The sequence below is a fragment of the Bombina bombina genome, chromosome 1 (assembly GCF_027579735.1).
Source record: "Bombina bombina isolate aBomBom1 chromosome 1, aBomBom1.pri, whole genome shotgun sequence".
NCBI classification, from domain to species: domain Eukaryota; kingdom Metazoa; phylum Chordata; class Amphibia; order Anura; family Bombinatoridae; genus Bombina; species Bombina bombina.
In genome coordinates this window covers 194,264,725-194,277,665 of record NC_069499.1, presented here as the reverse complement: position 1 = coordinate 194,277,665, position 12,941 = coordinate 194,264,725, and the positions used below count along the sequence as shown (strand labels likewise).

The following is a 12,941-nucleotide window of genomic DNA, read 5'->3' as shown; positions in this document are numbered from 1 at the left end:
TTTTGTAATTCTTTCTTTTTTGGAAACGTGTCGGAAACAAGATGCTAGCTCTTTTCTTTGAAGATATCTTTCAGCTGTACTTTTAAGTTTTCACATCTTGATCATTGAATTGTTTTGAATTTAAATAGGTATACATCGTCGTTTGTGACAAGCATTTCATTGGTTTTGTTTCCCTTGTTTTCCAATTTATTTATTTATGTTGTATTTTTTTGTTGTTTTTTTTTTAACCCTTATGCCAGCTACTCATGCAGTCTCATAGTGTAGTGGTTATCACGTCTGCTTTACACGCAGAAGGTCCTGGGTTCAAAACCCAGTGGGACTATTTCCTTTTGCCTTTTCCTACTTGGCAATCAGCATGTCATCTGCTTTCTTTTTTATTTACACTTTGATCCGCAGGCAGTCAAAAGCGAAGTCCCATAGTGTAGTGGTTATCACGTCTGCTTAACACGCAGAAGGTCCTGGGATCGAGACCCAGTGGGACTAGTGCACAGGTTCCTTTGAGCTGCAAACCAGAGGAATTCCTTTTGTTGCTAGCCATCCCTTGAGGTTTTCTATCCAAAGTCTCAACTAACTAAGCTTTCGAGCTGTGTGGGTCATCACTGCACGCACTCCCGCAGTCCCATAGTGTAGTGGTTATCACGTCTGCTTCACACGCAGAAGGTCCTGGGTTCAAAACCCAGTGGGACTATTTGCTTTTTCCTTTTCCTACTTGGCAATCAGCATGTCATCTGCTTTCTTTTTTATTTACACTTTGATCCACAGGCAGTCAAAAGCAAAGTCCCATAGTGTAGTGGTTATCACGTCTGCTTAACACGCAGAAGGTCCTGGGATCGAGACCCAGTGGGACTAGTGCACAGGTTCCTTTGAGCTGCAAACCAGAGGAATTCCTTTTGTTGCTAGCCATCCCTTGAGGTTTTCTATCCAAATTCTCAACTAACTAAGCTTTCGAGCTGTGTGGGTCATCACTGCACGCACTCCCGCAGTCCCATAGTGTAGTGGTTATCACGTCTGCTTCACACGCAGAAGGTCCTGGGTTCAAAACCCAGTGGGACTATTTGCTTTTTCCTTTTCCTACTTGGCAATCAGCATGTCATCTGCTTTCTTTTTTATTTACACTTTGATCCAGAGGCAGTCAAAAGCAAAGTCCCATAGTGTAGTGGTTATCACGTCTGCTTAACACGCAGAAGGTCCTGGGATCGAGACCCAGTGGGACTAGTGCAGATGTTCCTTTGTGCTGCAAACTAGAGGAATTCTTTTTGTTGCTAGTCATCCCTTGAGGTTTTCTATCCAAAGTCTTAACTAACTAAGCTTTCGAGCTGTGTGGGTCGTCACTGCACGCACTCCCGCAGTCCCATAGTGTAGTGGTTATCACGTCTGCTTCACACGCAGAAGGTCCTGGGTTCAAAACCCAGTGGGACTATTCCTTTTGCCTCTCAAGGTAACCGTTTACCTTTTTGAGGACGGTTTTTGTAATTCTTTCTTTTTTGGAAACGTGTCGGAAACAAGATGCTAGCTCTTTTCTTTGAAGATATCTTTCAGCTGTACTTTTAAGTTTTCACATCTTGATCATTGAATTGTTTTGAATTTAAATAGGTATACATCGTCGTTTGTGACAAGCATTTCATTGGTTTTGTTTCCCTTGTTTTCCAATTTATTTATTTATGTTGTATTTTTTTGTTGTTTTTTTTAACCCTTATGCCAGCTACTCATGCAGTCTCATAGTGTAGTGGTTATCACGTCTGCTTTACACGCAGAAGGTCCTGGGTTCAAAACCCAGTGGGACTATTTCCTTTTGCCTTTTCCTACTTGGCAATCAGCATGTCATCTGCTTTCTTTTTTATTTACACTTTGATCCGCAGGCAGTCAAAAGCGAAGTCCCATAGTGTAGTGGTTATCACGTCTGCTTAACACGCAGAAGGTCCTGGGATCGAGACCCAGTGGGACTAGTGCACAGGTTCCTTTGAGCTGCAAACCAGAGGAATTCCTTTTGTTGCTAGCCATCCCTTGAGGTTTTCTATCCAAATTCTCAACTAACTAAGCTTTCGAGCTGTGTGGGTCATCACTGCACGCACTCCCGCAGTCCCATAGTGTAGTGGTTATCACGTCTGCTTCACACGCAGAAGGTCCTGGGTTCAAAACCCAGTGGGACTATTTGCTTTTTCCTTTTCCTACTTGGCAATCAGCATGTCATCTGCTTTCTTTTTTATTTACACTTTGATCCACAGGCAGTCAAAAGCAAAGTCCCATAGTGTAGTGGTTATCACGTCTGCTTAACACGCAGAAGGTCCTGGGATCGAGACCCAGTGGGACTATTTGCTTTTTCCTTTTCTTACTTGGCAATGAGCATATCTTCTGCTTTCATTTTTTATTTACACTTTGTTATAATTTGCTTAAAAGTATACTTCGGTAGGTTCGTGATTTTGGATCAAATTATTAATTGGGGGTTATACATATACAATATATGTATTATTTGCTTCCAGCTGTTTTTAACTAGCTCTCCTTTGTGCATTGCTTTTTCTTCAAGAAAGCATTTTAATAGAATGAAGCAAGACTGATCATCAAATGAATTTATAAATTAGCTTTACATGTTTTGCTCTAGCTGAATAATCAATGTTAATAGTTTTTTTTATGTTCTATGAAGTATTTTAAAATATTAATTAAAAAAAAACAATTTTTTTCAATTGAAATTAGTTAAATATTTATTATTGATTGTTCTATTTTTTAATCTTGTAATTTAGTAATTTTCTTTCATGTTAACTTACTATATTTTGAATGTTATTATATCTTTTTATAGTATTCTTTTTTCTCTATTCTTTGTTTCTATGTATTTATATTGGCATCAATATGTTTTCCTTTATATATTTTCTAACTCTCCTTTCCATTGCTTAAATATTTCTTTTTTAGAATTGAATAAATTAAAAATATTATTTTATGTAGTTATAGTAGTTGGCAGTTTTCAGCTTTCAGCTGATGCTCTTTAGTTTGTAAAAGAGCCTATTTATATCATTTATTTTTCTCCATAAATTCCTACAGTTTGGCTTTTTGAAGCCTTGGCTTTTCTTTCTAAGTGGCTTTTGTTTTCAAGTGGTTCATTAGGAGTTAACAACTGGAGTTAGGAACAGGAGAGAACAGCAGGGAAATATCCGAGAGGCAGTGATGGATCCTAATACAGGCAAATTTACCCAAATTGCTGTTCACTACCTTTAGTTACTTTAAGTCTACGTATGTATTTGTTGCCTCTTTACAATACTACGTTGTGGGAACATTTAATTTTGTAACATTTTTATTGAGGAGAGGTTCATAAGGAAATATACAGACATATGCATCATTAACATACAGGGCAACTTTTACAAATAGTTAAAAGTTCAGTATAAATGTACAATGCATTTGGAAAAACCCTTACACCATTATCACCAATATAGATACAAAGTATTCATAGTGCTTTCAGTTTTCAGCAAGAGCACATATCTTACATAAGAAAGGACAACTGGCACAATCAAACAAATACAATTCCCTTTATGTATCTATTGTGATTTATTTTGATTTTTATCCTCATTTACACAAATTTAACCCTCAAAAAACCTCAATTTAAACCTCCACAAATATTGTCCCTTTAAGTGTAGGATACACAAGCAATAGATATGTGCATAAGTCCTCATGAATAAAGCCTAGATGCAGATGAACACATAAGTAAATAATCAGGGGATGAGGGTATCTGTCAGTTGATTCCAATAACACAAGTAGTCTGCTGCAGTGCAGCATTATAATTATATTGATTTGATTTCTAGCAGCTGAATGTTTCATTTGTTTTTAGCAAATTAACATTAACTCTCCATCCACTTGTTACTATAATATGTGTCTAGCACAGTGTAAATATCTCCCATGCACACACCTACATACAAACACACTGCCTCATGCACTGACATTCACACACACACACACACATATATAAAAAACATATATATAGATATATATAGAGAGAGAGATATACTGTCACATGGTCTCTTTGATATACAGATAGTATGTCATATACACTCACTGTCATGTACTGTATATACAAACTTTGTCACACCTTCACAAACTTTGTCAGACATACAAACATACACTCAGTGTACAACATACAATCAGACATAGGGCCTTATGATCAAAAAATGGACAACATGGAGAACAATTTAACAAAATATTTGGAGGAGATTTTTAGCATTAGAATGTAATGTAGATTACTCACTTCACATACAGATAAACAGTTCTCAAGCTATAATTTGCATTTATAAAGAAAGCAGGACTGAGAAGAGTTCCTAAATTATAAACACAAACATATATAGAACATATCCACACTCACAAGGTGAGATGCATACACACAGTCATACATATGCATATATATATATATGTATGTGTATTTTGCCTGGACATATTTCACTTTATTACACCCCATTGGGAGGGAAAAATCTGCAGATGCCCATGACTGCAAATTGTGTTTTTTGTAATTCTCAGTTACAAATGCTAATTTCTCAAAGCTAACACTGTTACATATATTTCCCTAATTGACTTGGACTTCTATTATTTGTTACTTTTAAGATAGTCTATTTAGAATGCACTTTCCTGTTCTCTATTAACTTTATATTTATTGGTTTTATACAGGGGACAACCCTGTACTGATAATTTGATTTTCACTACAGCAATTGAATAGTTAAAGGTAGATTTCAATTACATTCTTTTGTATTCTGGCTTTTTTATTTGAAATTAGGTAACAATTAGATTGTTTTGCATAGGTGAGCAATAGGGAAGGACCCCACCCTACCATTCTGGGGGTTATTTAAAGGGACAGTCAACACAAAAATAGTTTTAACATATATTTATAAAGTTGCCCTAGATCGTTTTTTAAAAATATATGCCAGTTTTTAAAGATAATCTGCTTTAAAGTTAAATCACTTACTTTTCCCCCTGCTGCCGTTTTAAAATGTCAGTATAGCCCGCCCCTTTCTCATCTTCTGTGACATCATTAAAATTCTGTGTTCCTGTAATTGTTCTAAGTTACTCGTAACCCATTTTTCGTGTATGCGCAATGCACCTATTGTACACTGGGCACTTTTTCACTTATATCAAGGACAACTCTGCTCATCAGCTGTTAATAATATATTTTCATAATAAATAGCCTAGTGCTGGACAAGAGTATTCTATTTTTCTCTATACACACACATTGACCAGAATCCTGCTTGAAACTGGTCCCCAGCTGCTGTGCACCTATTTTAAACACATAAGAAATACATTTCCCTTTAATTGCTTGTATCAAAAAGTCTAAACATGACAAGCTGAGTTATTTACAAAGATATTGCTCATTCCGAACTGCTAAACTATATTAACATTTATTTTGGGCTAAATATTTATAAATATGCAATGCCAGTTGCTAAGAAAGAGCAATGACAATATTTGACACTGATAGTAGAACCAAAAAGAAATGTGCTCATGTATCTAACAGCAGTGTTTCTGTATTCTAATTTGTCTCCAAAACACAGTATTTCAGTCATATACTTCATGCTTCACATTGGCACTACTGAGTAGTACAAAAAGTCTCATAAATAAAATGTTAGCCAGATCAGTCTACTTTTTTTTATCATTAATAAAGATAGATGAAGTATATGACTGAAATGACTGGGATCTAAAGTTTAACACTGAAAAGTGTAAAATTATGCATTTAGGGAAGAACAATCCAAATGTTAATTACAGACTCAATGACACTTTACTAACTGTGACAAATGAGGAATGGGACTTGGGAATTATTATTTCAGATGATTTAAAATTTAGTGAACAATATAATATTGCGAGTAAGGCCAGTAGAATGCTTGGTTGTATTAGTAGAGGTATTTGCAGCAGAAATAGTAAGGTTCTTATGCCATTTTACAGATCATTAGTTCAGCCTCATCTTGAGTATTGTGTGCAGTTCTGGAGGCCATATATCCAGAATGATATAAACAAACTGGAATCTGGGCCACCAAAATGATACATGGTCTAAAAAATACAACGTACCAGGAGAGGATCAATGACCTAAATATGTATAGCTTAGAGGAGAGAAGGGAAAAAGGTGATATGATAGAAACTTTTAAATATATTAAAGGGCTTACTAAAGCTGAGGCTGTGAGTATTTTACATAAAAAGAAAAAAAATCAAGAACAAGGGGTCATGATCTCAAACTGAAGGGTAGTATATTCAGGAGTAATTACAGGAAGCACTTCTTTACAAAAAGGGTGATTGATTCATGGAATAAACTGCCACAAGGGGTGATAATGACAAACACTGTGGGGGACTTTAACAATGCCTGGAATAAGCATGAGGCTATCCTACAAACCAGATAAGTTTATACTTTTAGGAAATATCAGGCAAACTTGTTGGGCCTATGGCTCTTATCTGCCATCAAAATTTATGTTTCTTATTGGGTTTAATAGACTGCAAAACAATGCACTTTATACTAACATTATGACTGTGGCTAGCCTTGTTATCTGCCGGATCAAATGCAAATTAGTTCCTCCAAATAAGGCAAGTGGTTAGTGGATATTGGCTATTGAAAAAGAATTTTAGCAAATAACATGTTTGTTTGTTTTTAAAAAAAATTTTTAGATAGAAGAACTGTAATTACAAGGTGTTTAATTGAACCTTTAAAGCAGCCAGAACCAGGGCCAGTGTTTTTTTAGAGACCTCCAGCAGCAACAAAAGTCAATGACTACCAATTATACTGAGACTATTATCCATTCTGTTCAAGCCACTGTAACACCAACTATTCCCCTAGGTTCTTACACATGGGCCCCAAAGCAAATGAGGATAATGTTTTCCTCATAACAAGTATAGCCTGTCCTTTTTACCAGATTCCTTCAGAACTTCCTATTTTTCCCCACAATCCTATCTCTAAAAATACTAACTTTCCTCTTTATCGTTCATTTTTCCACTGGCACAGTTCCATAATCCTTCTGATTCTAAAGAAGTCCTCCCTTAAACGCATATGAAACTCTAAAAATGTTTTCTGTACTAGCTAAAATTGAATGTTTTGAAAAGTATTACAGAGCTTTTATTTTTAAATAGATATGAGCTATCCTAATCAGCCAATGAGCAGTAGGGTCCCAGGACTCAGTATTATACAATCCTGGCCTTCCTCTTAATTTTGTATTAAAGGGAAATGAAACTGCAGGGCACAACTACTTAAACTTTGGTTGCAACTAAGAATGATATTGTTTTTTTCTTGTGCCTGCAGCTCTCTTATTTCAACCCTTTACAAGTGCTGGTTAGTGAAATTCAGCATCTTTACACTGTGTGCCGCCATTTTGGAGATAAGGGGGCAGAATTTTCAAGTTCAGAATTGAGCTTGATGCCCCTGTTTCCGCACCAGCCTTTAGGCTCGCCGGAAACAGTAGTTATGAAGCAGCGGTCTAAAGACAGCTGCTCCATAACTTGTCCGCCTGCTCTGAGAGGCTGAAGACATCAATCCACTTGATCGTATATGATTGGGCTGATTGACACCCCCTGCTAGCGGCGAATCTGCAGAGGGCGGAATTGCACCAGCAGTTCACAAGAACTGCTTGTGCAATGATAAATGCCGGCAGCCTATGCTGTCGGCATTTATCGATGTGTGGCGGACATGATACGCTACATCGTATCATGTCCGCTCACACTTTAATAAATTGCCCCTAAGTATTCCTGCACATTGTGACAGAATCAGTATGCATTCACATATCTTTGACATTGTTGTTGTTTTCTTGACAATCATTACTGTGCACTTCAGTTTAATATGCACAATGCGAAGCAAGACCTGTACATTTTTAGAGTGGTTGCATTTCTTGATATTATTTCTAAGGGCTTTTTTTTATATTCGTTATGTAACTTTTAAACTGTGTTAAATGAAAACTGGAAATAAGTAAAGCTTCTGCTTTCTATTGTGTTTGCTAATACAAAGTGCAAGGTACAGCTGTAAAAAAAAAAAAGCCAACAACATCACAGATCTGTGAAAGCTCACTGCTTCTGTCAATAAATGCAACAATACAATACACTACAAGATGGTGGCCCCCAGTGTAAAATAGAGTTTTGTCAACTGGCGTCTGTAATGGCTTAAAATAAGAGACAGACTTTAAAGAGAGCTGCAAGTTGTGAAGGAAAAAACTAGCATGATGAATAGTAACCATGCTACTATAGTTGTACCCAGGAGTAGCTTAGAGACAAATATGTCATAGACAGAACTACTGTTGCCCTCTTTCCAGCCAAGTTGCACACCATTCATTATTATTCGTCTCAGGGTCAGGACCGTCTTTAACACAGGGCAAAAGGGGCAGCTGCCCAGGGCCCAGTTTCTGTTGAGGGGCCCAAGAGTCCTAAAAAAAATTTTTTTATTTTTTTTTATTTTTTTTATGGTTCATACCAGACTGCTGATTTGACATGGGGAACACACACATTCAGTCCTAATACTGTCACAGTCAAAAGTACTCTGCTTATATATTTTTTTTAAACTGTGCCAGACCGTGCCGGTGTCATGTGATATGTCAAGCTATTGCCATGTGCTGTTTTAGATGTGCACTGTGCAGCACTGAATGCAAAGCCCAAACTCAGCATCCAACCATTCCCACTGCATCATTAAAGGTCCTACTGGGGTTACCACTGTTACCAGGTAACTGCTCTGGTGGTAGGGATTGTTTCTGGGTAGGGCTGGCTGTAGGCACATGCAGCAGAAAGCTGGAGCGGCAAGCACGTGAGGATTTGAGCATCTGTGCAGCTGCATACACTGCTCTCTTCAGTCTTGAGGCTGTGTGACTCATCTCACACTTTATCCATGCAGCCTTGGACAGACAGCATCCAGTCTGCTGGTCCGCTTAGCCCTGCTCTTTCTGCTGTGGCCCTAAGATCAATTAACTGAAGTTTGTTAGGGGAACAGTGCTTTGTAGAAAGGTGTCAGTGGGAAGAATAAGTGAGTGCACACACACCCCTCCCCATACAGCATTGTCTAGTGAAAGGTGAGAGGGAACTTGTTCCTAGCAAAGAAGTGACATGTGCTGCTGTGTCTGATGTATAGTGTCATGCTGATACTTCACACATTAATGTAAGGTTTATTTTTATAGTTTTTCTCTTCTCTCTGTCTCAGATTTTACAGCTTCCCATAGTAGTTCTGCTGTTCCAGTCAGTAAACTTATATTGCACCTCCATGCTTCCTCCTCAGTTATTACCTTGCTTTGCTCCTGTTGGCTGCCCTAAATCTCTTTAATCAACTAACCTCACACCAGAATCACATTCAAAAGAATATTAAATGAATCCACAGTGGAGGAATTTATATATTTATTTACTTATTAGTACTGCTTAGGTCCAGTTTCACATATTGCAATTTATTTCATTTTTTTAAATGATTAGCTCAGCAGTGGATAATCCACTGCTGGTCTAATAATGAAAAAAAAATTGATTTAGTTGTTTTTTGGGATGTTGGGGTGGAGAGCGAAATTGCATGGGGGGGGGGCAAGAATATTTTCGCCCAGGGTCCAGTCAATATTAAAGGGTACATTACATTTATGAGAGTACAATACTGGCAGATTTTACAATAGTTACTTACACTGCAATAGCTACTTTTACTAACTATCCAAAAGTATCTTGCAACAGTTATATTACAAAGTAAAAGGAAAACTGTACTGTAAACATTTTCTTGCAATAAATTAAACTCCAAAATGTATTTCATGATTCAGACAAAACATAGAATTTTAAACAACTTTCCAGTTTACGTCTATTATCAAACTTCCTTCATTTTCTTGATATCCTTTGTTGAAAAGCAGGAAGGTAAGCTCACAAATGTGCACATGTCTGCAACACAATATGGCATAAGTATTGAAAGAATCTTATACATTAGCAAGAGTACTAGATGGCAGCCCTTTTTCCTGCAATGTAGTGTTCCATACCTGTGCACACTACCTATCTAGATATCTCTTCAACAAAAAAAGAACATGAGAATGAAATGTCCCTTTAAATTGACAGATAATGTTAGACATATACAGGTAGAAAACCCTTTTTCCACACTGCTTGGGTTCAGAAAAGATTTGGATTTCGGAATAGTTTGCATTTTGGAATATTTGTATATTTCCATCTGTAAAATGGGACGGCTTGGATGGGAACAAATGTAAACAACAGTATCTTATGTAATTTAGACAATATTTACATGCCATAATACAGTTTATAATGCAACCTAAAGGCAGTTTTATATCATTTGTATTACTTTTGTATACAATAGTATCATGATAAAAATAGTACAGTACTGTAATCAGAAAGGTAACTGTTGTTCCTTTCGTCAAATATAGTTCTATTGCATTTTAGAACAAAACCAAAGATTCAGGCAGAAAAGTTTGTGACTCACTTGTCGGGAAAATTGTAATTTTTAACCTTTTTTTTTTATTTTTTTAATGAATTAAAAAAAGTTTGGATTTTGGAATTATTCTGGAGTTCTGGATTTGGGGATTTGTAACCGGAATATACACACTTCTTCTCTGTGCATGCACTACTGTTGCCGCTGACACCACTGCGGGGACAGCAGAGATAGACTCTACCTAGACATGTTTTTCAACAAAGGATACCAAGACAACAAAGCACATTAGATAATATAAAAAAAGTGGAAAGTTGTTTAAAATTATATGCCCTAGTTAAATTCCCCAATTTTGCTAACAGAAATTAAGAAAGCAAATCAAGATACTGCACCAAGTTTTACAAGCTTATGCTAAAGGAAGTGACAGACACACTGTCTAGCCAAACTAATGCCATTATGCAAAGAAATAGTGAGTTGGGAGATCGCTTTAAAGAAGCAAATATTTGTATTATCAAAAAACCTGGCAGATATCCTGCCATGAGGGAATCATATAGACCCATATCGCTTTTAAATAGCGATAAAATATTCACAAACATTTTAGCAGATAGTTTAGCGGGCATTATATCATGCCTTATACATAGTGATCAGACAGGTTTTGTTAAAGGCAGATTGTTGGTGATTAACATCAGGAAGGTGCAGCTAATGTTATCACATTATTGGAGACATCAGAGTAAGGGTTGGACTGACAAACTGCCGAGAAATCCTTCGATAAGGTCCTATGGGACCACGTGTTACACATTGAACAGATTTGGATTTGAGGGCTCTTTCTTTGTGGCTATTTCTAGCATATATAAATAATTGCAGACAGCGTTTTTAGTGAATGGAACCTTCTCCCCAAGAATTCCCCTACAATGGGGTACAAGCAAGGGGTGCCCATTGTCACCCCTTTTATTTTATCTTGCTATTGAGCCATTATCAGGGAGAATCAGAAAGAAGACAAAAAGGACAAAAATCTGCACCACTTCCAAACATTTATTTTTGTATGCAGACAATTTAATTCTGTTCATATCACAACCAGAACCTGCCCTGTTTAATGTCACTGATTGCAGGGTTTGGTCAAGTTTTGTAATATCAAATCAAAAGAGATAAGTGTGAGCTTATGTGGCTTTACCCATTCATCCGACTGAAACTTTAGGCTTTGACTTTAAGCTGGTTGACCGCAGCATTAAATATTTAGGAGTTAATCTATCTAGGGACCCTTCACAATGGTACAACCTTAATTAGAAATGGTTAATTGTTAAAATAGTAGATGATGAAAGTTTTACCGGTGTCTCTAATTAAGATAATACTCTTCCCCAAACTTGTGTACTTATTCCAAATGTTACCAACTTTACTATACAAAAAAGATCTAACAATTTTAAATAAAAAAAATCCCAGTTAAGCAAAAAGCAACCATTAAAAAATGGTTGCTATCCAACCATTAGATACAATATAAATAACTTTCTAATTAAAGAAGACCAGAGAAAAGAACTATTTCTCAAGAAGGCATACTTTTATGAAGGCAACAAAATTGGCCCTAAACTTGCGAGAGCACTAAAACAACTAACCTGTACGTACAGAAATTATGATCATCAACAAACTCACACACCTATTACAGCCAAGGGATAGCCAACACCCTTATGGATTATTACAACCAGTTATATAACTTAAGTCAGGACTCCTCCCCCAAACACCTAGTGCAAATGATCTGCTACATCCAAGAAGCTAAGTTAAACAAACTCTCCCCAGACACAGCAGATAAACTAGAAGCACCAATCACAATCACAGAGATTAAATCAGCTATCAAAGAACTACCGAAGGCTGAAATTAAATGAAAACAGGCGCAGCCCGACTCAAGTGAAGTAAATTTAATGCAAAGTATGTTCACACAGCAAAATGGCGGATCGATTCGAATTCGGAAAAAATCAAATGAATTCGTTTCGGATTCATTCGGATTCTTTCGGATTCGAAAAAAATTTGGCTGGATTTGGTTCGATTCAGTTCGGAAATTCGGAATTTCGGTATGTGTTAGGTGGGATATGCTGTGTATTAGGTATAATCCATAGCAGAGTGATATAACCTAATATACTGTACAATACTAGTGTAATCCATGGCCATCCGAATCTACCGAATAAATCCAAACTAATTCGGATTTATTCGGTAGATTCGACACTATTTCAATTCGGAAATTCGAATCGATCCGAATCTCTGAATTTAACGAATTCGGCCAAATTTCTGAATCGATCTGAAACGAATCGCACATATCTACTACGTACGTTTCTTCTGAGTGCGCTCAGACTTTTCAAGAGATAATGGTATGTGATGCAGAGACTCAAACCGGCTTTTTAAATGAACCAATACACTTTTAGGAACTGAAACTGACCAATAGCAAGATGTGGCACGTCAACACAAAGTATGCTGATTGGACATATACAGGCTAAATAATTTCAAAAAATCTAAATAAATAGAAAATGCACAATTACAATTCTAATAATGCAACATTTAGAAATGATGCAACATTTAAAAACAGTATAACATTTAGAAACATTTAAAACAAATACTGTGCGGATATAAGCAAGTTCCAAAT

The 12,941-nt window shown here is 36.6% G+C and overlaps 11 non-coding genes across 11 annotated transcripts; all 11 read left to right on the top strand.

Annotated features, from left to right (window-relative positions):
• The first annotated feature begins 249 nt into the window (after positions 1–249).
• On the top strand, positions 250–322 carry TRNAV-UAC (transfer RNA valine (anticodon UAC)). Its single transcript has one exon. It is a non-coding gene; the product is annotated as a tRNA-Val (tRNA).
• Positions 323–410: 88 nt separating this feature from the next.
• On the top strand, positions 411–483 carry TRNAV-AAC (transfer RNA valine (anticodon AAC)). The gene has a single exon. It is a non-coding gene; the product is annotated as a tRNA-Val (tRNA).
• Positions 484–615: 132 nt separating this feature from the next.
• On the top strand, positions 616–688 carry TRNAV-CAC (transfer RNA valine (anticodon CAC)). The gene has a single exon. It is a non-coding gene; the product is annotated as a tRNA-Val (tRNA).
• An 88-nt stretch (positions 689–776) lies between these two features.
• TRNAV-AAC (transfer RNA valine (anticodon AAC)) lies at positions 777–849 on the top strand. Its single transcript has one exon. It is a non-coding gene; the product is annotated as a tRNA-Val (tRNA).
• Positions 850–981: 132 nt separating this feature from the next.
• On the top strand, positions 982–1,054 carry TRNAV-CAC (transfer RNA valine (anticodon CAC)). Its single transcript has one exon. It is a non-coding gene; the product is annotated as a tRNA-Val (tRNA).
• Positions 1,055–1,142: 88 nt separating this feature from the next.
• TRNAV-AAC (transfer RNA valine (anticodon AAC)) lies at positions 1,143–1,215 on the top strand. The gene has a single exon. It is a non-coding gene; the product is annotated as a tRNA-Val (tRNA).
• A 132-nt stretch (positions 1,216–1,347) lies between these two features.
• On the top strand, positions 1,348–1,420 carry TRNAV-CAC (transfer RNA valine (anticodon CAC)). The gene has a single exon. It is a non-coding gene; the product is annotated as a tRNA-Val (tRNA).
• A 292-nt stretch (positions 1,421–1,712) lies between these two features.
• On the top strand, positions 1,713–1,785 carry TRNAV-UAC (transfer RNA valine (anticodon UAC)). The gene has a single exon. It is a non-coding gene; the product is annotated as a tRNA-Val (tRNA).
• Positions 1,786–1,873: 88 nt separating this feature from the next.
• Positions 1,874–1,946, top strand: TRNAV-AAC (transfer RNA valine (anticodon AAC)). The gene has a single exon. It is a non-coding gene; the product is annotated as a tRNA-Val (tRNA).
• Positions 1,947–2,078: 132 nt separating this feature from the next.
• Positions 2,079–2,151, top strand: TRNAV-CAC (transfer RNA valine (anticodon CAC)). Its single transcript has one exon. It is a non-coding gene; the product is annotated as a tRNA-Val (tRNA).
• Positions 2,152–2,239: 88 nt separating this feature from the next.
• On the top strand, positions 2,240–2,312 carry TRNAV-AAC (transfer RNA valine (anticodon AAC)). The gene has a single exon. It is a non-coding gene; the product is annotated as a tRNA-Val (tRNA).
• Positions 2,313–12,941: the final 10,629 nt, after the last annotated feature.